General features: G+C 32.3%; 1 pseudogene; it reads right to left on the bottom strand.

Annotated features, from left to right (window-relative positions):
* Window positions 1-5,102: 5,102 nt before the first annotated feature.
* LOC112501716 lies at window positions 5,103-6,337 on the bottom strand (annotated as a pseudogene).
* Window positions 6,338-11,443: the final 5,106 nt, after the last annotated feature.

Genomic DNA, 11,443 nt, shown 5'->3' on the forward strand with positions numbered 1-11,443 from the left:
CCCATGTTCCATGACTTATGCATCCTTCATAATTGGTTTTATCTCCCTACAAACCATCCAAAAGAATAAGAACACATAAATCTGTACCATCCTATATATTCTTCAAGTAAAACATAACAAAAGATATAACTAAAACCTTAACATGAGGCTATTGAGATCTCATTTTAAAATGTTGCCAAACTTTCAACATGATCAATTACAACCAACAATCATCCCCAATGTATCTAAGCCATAAAGAAACACTACAAAAGATCATACATAAATAATCGATGCCACGTACTCAATTTCACCACGAATTGTGGTGTTATTGATCACAGATGTTGCGTTGCAGTAGAACATCAGTGTGTATCTCTTTCACTCACATGAGGAGAGTATTCTTTTAAACGCAATGTAACTACGGTGATGAATTAACACAATTGACACATTCATATATGGAACAGTGTGATGAAGAGAGTGTGCAGGATAACACGTCAACTTCAAACAACCATAACTTAATCATCTTAACCATTCTAACTCTGGCACATTCATATATGGTCTGGGCACCAAATGTCAGTCCCAAATTCCCACATTTGGAGCTCCAATTTTGAATTCCCCCAGTCTGTACCATCTACTCAAAAATCAAAAGTTCTGATGGACAATTTGATCATCAGAATTGAAATTATGAATCTTCACAACCACATTAGTCATTTGCCCAACACATTACCTAATAAGTAATTAAACATAAGTTTAATCATCTTAACCATTCTAACTCTTAAACAAAGGCAAAGCTAGTTTAACCCTATCCATAAGCTGAAATATACTAATATAATTCAAAAACGAGTTGAAATATACTCTTGAATCACTTAATTTCAACATTTACCTACTTGATTGCCTCTAAAGCCTTCTAATGAACTAGGTTAATTTCTGGAAATTCCGAGCACATAATAACTCTAATTAGGTTTCCCAATCAAACAACTTTAAAATTTTTAAAAATAAAGTAAATAAAATAACCAAATAACTGAATAAGTACTAAAATAACCTAAGTTAAAACTTAAATGTTAAATCCCTAACCTCAATGTCAAGGGCTCAACACTCAACAAAAGACGACAAGAGAGGCAGAGAGCGATGGGCGAGGGGCCGAGAGTGACCGGCGAGGAGGCGGCGAGGCAGCCGCAGACGGCAGACGGCCGTCGATAGTCGAGAGAGGCAGAGACCAGAGAGAGAGCGTCAAGCGAGAGCGAGGAAGGATTTCGATTTCTGTTGCGACTTGCGAGAGCGAGAGACGAGAGCGAGAGCGAGGCAGCGAGCGACGATTAATGGAATGGACTAAGGTTAAGAAGGCTAACGGTAATTTTTTTTAAGGCCCAAATACAAACTGAACCTAGTATATTGTTTGGGCTTAAAAAAATTTGATGCCCTTAGGATTTTTGATGCCCTGGGCCGTCGCCCCTTTGGCCTAGGCCCAGGGCCGGCCCTGGTCACAGCTGTTGTGCTTCCCACATGATGCGACCAAAAACATAAAAAACAAAGTTTCTCCTTTTTTTTCTTTCTTTTTCCAACTTTAATGGCTTCATATAATTAAATATCAACTCAAATTAAATTGGACACTTTTAAGCATCTATAAACATTAATTGCAAGGTAACTTTGACATAAAAATGTATAAATTTGTGCTTATCAGTACAAAATAAAAAAATCCAATGATTTTTGTTAATTTATTTTTCTTAATGCAAGAACCATATGAATACATCTATATATGTATATATATGAACCATTGTGTCAAATACGAACAAAAGTTGACATATATATGAACTTAGACTGCATATCATTTATGAACATAATAAGAATAACTGCTACGTGAAAGAAAATAAAAAATAAAACAGGTATGAACACAATAAGAACAACTTGTGAACAATAGTTCCTTATTTATGAACACATATGCAGCTAGTTTCCATATAAACACAATATGAACACTTGTGAACAGTAGATTCTTCATTATGAACACATTCAGGAGTGAGCCAATGTTGAGATATCCAGCTAGTATACATATGAACACAATATAAACAACTTGTGAACATTAGTTCCTTCATTATGAACACATTCAGGAGCGAGCCAATGTTGAGATATGCAGCTAGTATACATATGAACACAATATGAACACTTGTGAACAATAGTTCTTTCATTATGAACAATGGGTTTATCCATAATAGCTTGAACGATACAGGAAACGATACCGGAAACTTTACTACCGGATCTTCTCTACCAATTACAAATTCAAAAACATTATAGATTGAAAAATCAATATTATAAAAAAACAAGATCAATAATAAATTAACAAAAATCATGAGATTTTTTGATTTTGTAACTCCAAATTAATGATGTGAGAGTTACATAAAAAAGAAAGTTGTATATTTACCCTTGTCATTAAATTATTAGATGAATATAAACCTATATATACGATGGATTGCCATTGATTAAAAATGGTTAACAAAGTTAACACAATAAAGGATATTAATGCTAGCTAAATGGGATCTCTGGAATCAGGGTCGATCATAAGGTTTTTGATGTCATGTGCGAAAATGCTAATAAATATCCTTATGCCTATTTTTTAAGCAAATGAAACAACGAAACATGTGATTTTTTAAAGGGTTTGGAACCTAGTCGAGCTAGATGGCTCATCCCCGTTCTGATCTTTATTATAATACAATGGGGGACATAAAAACCAAAATCCTGAATTACAAAATATAGAATGATAAAACGATAAAACTTGGTGCTTCCTTCTTTTGCAATTTTCCCTTTTCCATATCGAAATTAGCACAATAGAACCTTTACATATTGAACTTAAAAGACAAAGAAAACTATAATTAATTCTAACTAAAATAGTAAATTACATCAAAGTTAATCTCATAGTAAGCAAAAGGCAAAACATAGAAAACTCAGAAAGTTACAGGTCTAAAGACTAAAGTATAAATTTAATGCGATAATGTCAAAGCTCAAGTAAACAAAAATCAAGAGGACAATGATGAATTTTAAAATTCATAAACTATGCTACTTTACATTGCAAAGAACAAGTGCTCAATAAGGCAATATCACCATTTGTTGTTATTGTTGTGGAGTATGTACTCATATGCATTGCAAATTTCAATTTTCAAAATTCAATATGCAAGCAATACTTATTATCAAAAAAAATGGGCACATGTTCATTTGTTTATTAAAAAAAACGAACGTAAACGAACTTTCTGCAATACGGTTCACGAACGATTCACTGAACATTCAGTTCGTTACAACCCCATGCAAGACTCGTTATCAAAAAGAAAAAAGCCCCTTAGGCCTTGGTCTAGTAGGTCAATAACCCACGGCCACACATGACACAACTTTATGATAACCAATTAGAAGTTTAGAATTTTTTTTTTCTAAAAAGAATGAAAGATTCATAAATCCTAATATGACTCACTCAACAACTCAACAACTCAACAAAGTTCAATCAATATAGAAATCGGCCATTCATGATTTCCATATTCAATTGGTTGGAAACAAAATATCATGCCTTGAAAATTGGAATAGTCGAACTTTGAAGAACAATAGAAATCGGCATGAGTTTTTGGAATGTTGGGCGTTTACCAGGTTACGATGCACATTCATTATCCATGACTAGAGTTGGGTCTGTTTTTATAAATAAAGCTTAGTTGTTCAATTCACAATTTATTAAATTCAAAACTAGTAATAGATGACAACTTGATGTCCCCTTGGCTTCATCAACTAGCTAGGGCCGGCTCTGTCTGGAGGTAAATTGTACTATTTGAATGGATAAGAGGTTGTTTACTTTAGGGTGTGGAATACCCAAATTATCTTGAATCCGAACCTAAACCCGATCCAAAAATAAGGTATTTATGTAAAACCCGAATGCCTGAAATCCGAAAATCCGAACCTAAACCCGAACCCGACCGACCTCATCCTAAAACCCGACCAACCCGAACCCAAAGCAATCCAAAATACAAAATCAAAAAATTGGCTCTTGATTTCCATATCTGAAACCTGATCGGGTTTTTGATTTTCCAACCCGATACACACCCCTAGTTTACTTAAAAATTTCGATTCTTTTTTAAACACGTACCCATAATCAACTTGACTTTTATCTTTTAAAAATATCTGCCATAATGGGGTTTATGAAATATTTGAATGGGTTCTTGGCTCAAAAATTGATGGATCAAAACACAATTTAAAGTTCCCAATTCTACTTCATTATCTTTTTGACCAATGATTTATCAATGGAAATATGAAAAGGGTGGGTCTCGGGAGGTTTTCATGACCCTTTTCCCATGTGTTTTATGTATGTCACTTTCATCTACTACAAGATCAATGTATACATTCTAAAGCACAAGGTACTATTTTGAACAACCAAGAAAACCACAAAAAAGTGTATGCCTTTGTAACTCTTTAATTAAGCTCGTGTATGTATATATAACGAACAATACAACAAACAATGATATGTTTCATAGATCTACTCCGAGGCGCTATTAACATTCTAATAATTTCAAAGATCTACTCTGAATCGCTATTAACATTATAAAATTTTCATAAATCTACTTCGAGTCGTATTTATGCTAACTATCTTTGTTTGGTTTTCTTGCTAAGGATATGCTTCCTGAAGACGAAGACCTATTTTTGAGCTATTGAATTAGGCGATCCAAAAATCCATTTATTTCTCACTCCCCTCTATCACCAAAACTGGGGTTGCTTCGAGATATCCTTTCTTCCTCGTCCACTCACGAGGATGCGGACTCTCCATCTTGCAAGAACATCCTCAACAAGAGAAAATTCTTCAGTTTTATTACAAGAAATTTCCATAACATGGAAAGTGCAACAACGCCACCAATAGGTACCTGCATATATATATATATATATATATATATATATATCAAAGATTTAGAAAGCAGTTCCTTGACAGAAACACACACAACACCTTCATGCTTTCTTGTAAGAGAACTTACCATAATGGAGATAATGGTGAAGAGAGATCAGGAAAAGGGTATGGCCACCTGTTTTAAGATCATGATCATTTTGTTAGTGATCCTTTATATGTTTGTATGTGGTTTGTAAGAAAAAGTAGAAATAATGATCGTATTTTATCTAAGCCTGATGCATGCATGGACGATCCACTCGAAAATGACAAAAACAAATGTCTAGAGAAAGAAATACGCGATTCGAAACAAAGGGAATCGCTAAAAAAATTTAAAAATTTAGAATCATAATCAAATGAAAAGAACTGATTGGGTCTGTTTTTGTGTTAAGAAACCGAAAACAACTTACCAAGCTATTCAATGCAGTCTCAAAAAGCAAGAACACAACATTAGTAGAGTGCATGGCGATAGGGAGTTGCACGTATAATACCCCACAAACGAATCAAAAACACAAACAAAAGACGTGTTACAGAAGCAAAGAGAACAAAGAATGGTGCTTACCAATAGAAAGTTATTATAATGTTCTCTAGCAAGAAAAGGTACGATGATGAACTAGAAAATGCAGTCGGTAAGCACAACTGCACCTGCTACCATCTGAAGAACAAAATGACGTGATGAATGGTTCATTTTTCTGTCGAGTTTTTCATTTGTGTTCTAAGAGTTTTACCTGAAATATGATCTGAAAAACAGAAAGCCAAAAGCCAGCGGCTTGGCAAGGGTCCCTTCGATCTTGAGGGCCTATAGCTTGTGCTTCATCTAATTCCCCGCTTCTCCCACCACCAACTTCATTGTGATACCAGTAGCATCCATATATTAAGCACAAAGATCTAAACTGCGCATAGAAAACTCCAACATAAATCCAAGAAAAAAAAACAACTCTTATAAAGAAAGATAAAGAGAAAGGGTATCTAAGAACAGATTATATCGATGAAACATACCTCGACATATATAAATAACCAGAGTAAAAGTCCATCTATAAACTCACAAGAAAAAAGAGTGAAATTTCAAAAGTAGAGAAAACATTGGTAAAATGGTAAATTATGATTTAAATAATTGAATGCTAAACAAGATTCTTGTATATCATCAAGTAGAAAAAGAATCAAGAATGGTGTGATAATGGATGCATCGAAGTGGAGAAAACGTACTCTGTGAAGTAGTAAAACATCTTTCCTCCATTAACAATGCCATTTCGGATAATAATAAGTAATAGCACAAAAAAAAGCAAATACTCTGAAAACCATCAACCAAATTGGATGGATTCTTTTCACACATGGCTTCCAAACATCCTCAAAGCACACCACCACCCCATAATCATCATTGTCATCATCATTTCCTCCTTCTCCGTTTTTTGTCCTTATATTATTAGGCCTTTCGTATTTCATTATGAGATAGAAAGCCATATTCACTGATATTAATATCCATAGACAACATAGAAAATATCTCTAATTCAGGAGTAATTGGAGGTGGTAGTATCAACTCCCTTGGTAGGATGCCAAGTGTTCTTTGACACTCTCAATGGATTCATCATTCCTCTCAACATTTACAATATAAAAGAAGCGGAGTTGGAGGCTTTGAAAATTAATGTAAACTAAATTCTTGGAAAATGAAAACTTAGAATAATTTTATGGACGGATGGAGATTATGATTTCACATGAGATATGTATAACCATGAAAAGATGAAGTTGTTCAAATAAAAAAAAAATCTTACTTCCATATACAAATGCAAAAAAAAATCACACCATCTAAAATCACACCATTATGTCACAATCTGTGTGTATTAATGGTATAATTGTTTCAACGTACATACTTCCTCTTTTCTAATAACGTAATTCAAACAAAGAAACTATTTATGTAATACTTGTTTGTCATAGGTTCCGTTTAAAAACAAAGGTTTTCTAAAAGTGAACGTTTTTTTTTGTTAACTTTTCAATTGAAAAATATTTTTCTTTTTTTTCATTATTGGCACATAATTATATAGCTTTAATATCATTCTACAAGTTGTTTTTCATTTCATTACGGAAAAAAATTGAATATAACAAACCTTTATTCGTTATTGCCATGAAATAGCTTTAGTTTCACTCTACAAGTTATTTTTTTTATTTCGTTCATTTGCATATTTTTGGTTATTTAATCAATTGTTGATATTACTATTCAATTATACGGCACGTTAAATGTAACAAATATTCTAATTGTATGGCTAAGTGTGAGGACGAATTTATGTTGAAATAATAAGCATAAATAATGTTGATCTAATTTCATAAATTGTCAATATTTTCTTTGAATTGTGCATCTGCATTGTAATTTTCATTTGGAAAATGGTTTATTGTATGTTTAATAGTATCAGGGGTGGATATAAGGGGTTCTGGTTCGAGCCCTTGCAACCACTATAATTGTCGGTCGTAATTTAAAAAAAATATGGTCCTTAAGAACGTCATCGTGTTGTTTTATTGTTTGCTACAATACAACAAAAAATATATATTCTTAGATCTGCCCTAATTAATAGTAAAATTCAACATCTTGATTTTATAATTATTGTATTTTATTTGACAAATGGCATATTATATTATTGATTAGTTATTGTATTTTATTTGTTGAGATACAATATTTTATGCTTCTTTATGTAACACCCTCAAATACCACATTTGCATATAACACATATTTCATTACATGGAAATATAGTTTACATCACAAGGTCCCACTAGTACAAGGATTCCTATATGTATAAAATCTACATATGAAAAATTCCAAAACAAATCATGTACTATTACATGTAATACAACATGTATCTTCAAAAATAAACAATCTCAAGCAGATTCCCAAAAGTAGATATCAAATTCAGAAAAATAATCACATTTTCCCTTTCCGTTTATTATCCCTGGACCCCGCCATTCCTGCATTGTATGTTTTTAAAACAGAAAATGAGGGTTAGACAAGAAGGGTCTACTGAGTAAATCCCCTTCTTTGCAAATGCAGGGTGATGAATACCAAAATGTAATAAAGTATCTTTGCTCAGAAATATTTGCAATATAATCAAATAATACAGTTCTCAATGACGTATATAATAGGTTAAATTTCAGAATCTCAGTTCTATTAATAAAATTATTTCTGCTTAAAGATCCAACGTTCCCAATATAAAACTATATTGTAACCAAAGCTTCTTTAAATCATCTGATCATTCCTTTGTAAATATTAACGGAAAGATTTAAGGCAATAATTGCCTTTTATGACAAACCATTTCCCCCTTCTTAATAACATCTAAATTATTACTTCTAATAGAAATAATATCTCTAATTCATCAGGTCACAAAGAAATGATGACTCAAAGTTATTAGATCCAATTAGTAATATTAATAAGAGTTATAATAATATCCACATATGACAATGCCTCCCTTATTTCGAGTACACCTCTCCTTGATATGCCACCCTTATTCCTCCATCAAAACAGGGCTACTTATCAGAACAGACAACAGTCACCACGTCTGAAACTACCCATTCCCAATTCTAAGCCAGAATAGACAAAAGTCACCACGTCTAGGGAAACTATTACTTAAAACAAGTTTCATACCAAAACAGACTTACGTCACCACGCTTGGTAGAAACAGTTTTACAAAATCCAATTCCATACCAAAACAGACTTACGTCACCACGCTTGGTAGGAAGGTTTCCCAAAATATAGTTTCATACGAAAACAGACTTACGTCACCACGCTTGGTAGAAATATTTCCCCAAATCCAGTTCATACCAAAACAGACTTACGTCACCACGGTTGGTAGGAACATATCTTTTTATTTAAAAAGATATAAAATACCCCTTTTTATAAATCCATAATCAAACCCAATGATAGACATTTTAAACTATATAAATGTCTAGAATATTAAACCCTTAAAATTTATCAAATATAAGTTATCCGAACAACTTATCTGGATATACAATCCGGACAACACTTGTCTCTTTTGTTCGATTTACTAATCCGGACAACCCTTGGTCGATTTAACACTAAATCGCATGATTCATGTCCGGTTTAAGGCAATCCGGACAACACATGACCGGTTTATGACTAAACCGCTCAATACTTGATCGTATTCATACTTCTCCGTTCAAAACCTTTATCCGGTTTACATAAATCAAATTCTTACTAACAACCTAAATCGCACAACACTTAAGCGATTTATAGTTAAATCGGACAACTCGATTTATAGTTAAATCGGACAACTCCTACCCGGTTTAAGAGTAATCCGGACAAACCTTGTCCGGTTTATACCTAGTCCAATCAACCCTTGTCCGATTTAAACCCAAGTCGCACAAAACAAATTTTAAGAATAATATGCAGTTCTTATAGTAAAAATCAAAGCTTTTAAAAGTGTATTTTTAGAAAACACTCACCTTTATGAAAACTTGAAGAAGCTTGAATATCTGGACAACACTTCTTAAATCACTTTAAAGATTTTGAAAATGGCAAGAGGATCAATTGAAGTCTTAACCCACATATATATACCCTTCCAAAAGTGGAAGGCGGTTACCATACCCCACAGGCATGCATACTTCCAAAAACCCAACCATGCATGCATAATTAAAATCCCTCACCCATGCATGTATATAAAGATTCATGCACACATATGCACATTAATATTATGCACACACACACACATATATATATATATATATCATGCATATATAAATTCATATTTATAATATATATATATATATATACATATTATGCATATATCTCTATGCATAAAATACACATACTCACGTATTCGATTCATGTAAACATGTATCCATATAAACAATTAATTCACATAATAAATACCTTGGGTAATAATCAGCACCCGGTTATTACACTTTAGCTTTTCTTTACGGAGGAGGTGTGCAAATCCAAGAGAAAAATGTTCTTTTGGCTAATAAAATTTTGCTTCTTTGGCTTATCAAAGGGAAATTTTTTGCATCACAAGGATTATTTTAAAGAAGGATTTTGTGTTGGATGTTGCATCATTGTCTTAGGTTATATTTAGTAAACTAGTTGATGAAATTAAAACTAGCTAATTAGTTAAATACTAGTTGATAAGTTAATTTATAAACTATTCAGGTTGGTCAAAAACTAGTTGATAAACTAGCTGAGAAATGTAAAAATGTATGTTAAAAAATTAGTCAATTTTAATATTATATAATATAATTAAAACGAATCAATTCTAAAAATATAATATGTGGATTTTATACAAACTGGATAATAAAAAATTATATAATATAATATGCTAATTAATAAAACTACAGTTTGAGCATTACTCATTTATAGGAGGTATTATTCAAAAAACATTATGATCTATAAGATCCGTAAGATCTATTTTAAATTGCAAAAAATAGTTAAGAAAATAAACTCTAATTTAAATTTAAAACTCTCTCTCTCTCTAATCTATCCTCCTTCTCTGTTTCTTGTCCTTCGATTATTAGGCCTTTCGTATTTCATTATGAGATAGAAAGCCATAACCATTGATACTAATATCCAATGACCCGGATGCCATGTGTTCTTTGACACTCTCAATGGATTCATCATTCCTCTCGACATTTACAATATAAAAGAAACGAAGTTGGAGGCTGTAACACCCCATTCCACGCATTGCAGGTAACTTATACTTCATACATAAGAAATACATGTTTATACACCACATAGGTCCCTTAGTACAAGATTCTACTGAATACACGGTCCAAAAATTCAAAATACAATTCTTTTAATAATAAAGTTTCATCTACCAAAAACTATACATATCATCAGCAAATCTTCATGCAGATAAACACATAGAGAATTATCAAGTTTCACCTACCAAGGTATTTATTATGTGAATTAGTTGTTAATGTGGATACATGCTTACAGATGATAAATGCATAAGTATGTGTATTTTATGAATGGGATATATGCATAATATGTGTTATATATATAAATATGTGTGTGTTGTGGATATATGTATATGTATGCATCAATATGCATGTATGTGTACGCATGTGTGTATGTATGTATGTATGTATGTATGAAATGATATATATATATATATATTGTAATATCCGGTTTTGTTAATCAGTTGATTAGATAGTTAATTTCGAAATATTCGGATTAACTGCTTTCTGATTATTTTGTTGGTGTAAGAAAATGTTTTTATTGATTTATTTAAATAAATTATTGGGAGAAGGGGGGAAGTCGGCTTCTTAGGCGCCACCCCCAAGGAATACCACTTACTATATATATAGTAAGTTGGATGAAGGAAAAAGGGTTGGTTCACTTAGTAATATTCTCCTTATTTTGTCTTTCCTTCATCGGCAGAAAAAGGTGATAAAAACTTCAACCAGGATTCTTGTTTAAGGTGGGTGTTAAAATGCTTTGGAGTATTAGTTTGTTTATATGCAATTCAATTGCTATTATAACTGGTTTATAATGAATTACCTTCCATATTATACGGATTATCTTTAAATCGGAAAAGAAATGTCTGAAGTATTCTTTAAACCGGACAAGAGGTG

Source organism: Cynara cardunculus, unplaced genomic scaffold, assembly GCF_001531365.2.
Source record: "Cynara cardunculus var. scolymus isolate 2C unplaced genomic scaffold, CcrdV1 Un_Scaffold_489, whole genome shotgun sequence".
Taxonomy (NCBI): Eukaryota; Viridiplantae; Streptophyta; class Magnoliopsida; order Asterales; family Asteraceae; genus Cynara; species Cynara cardunculus.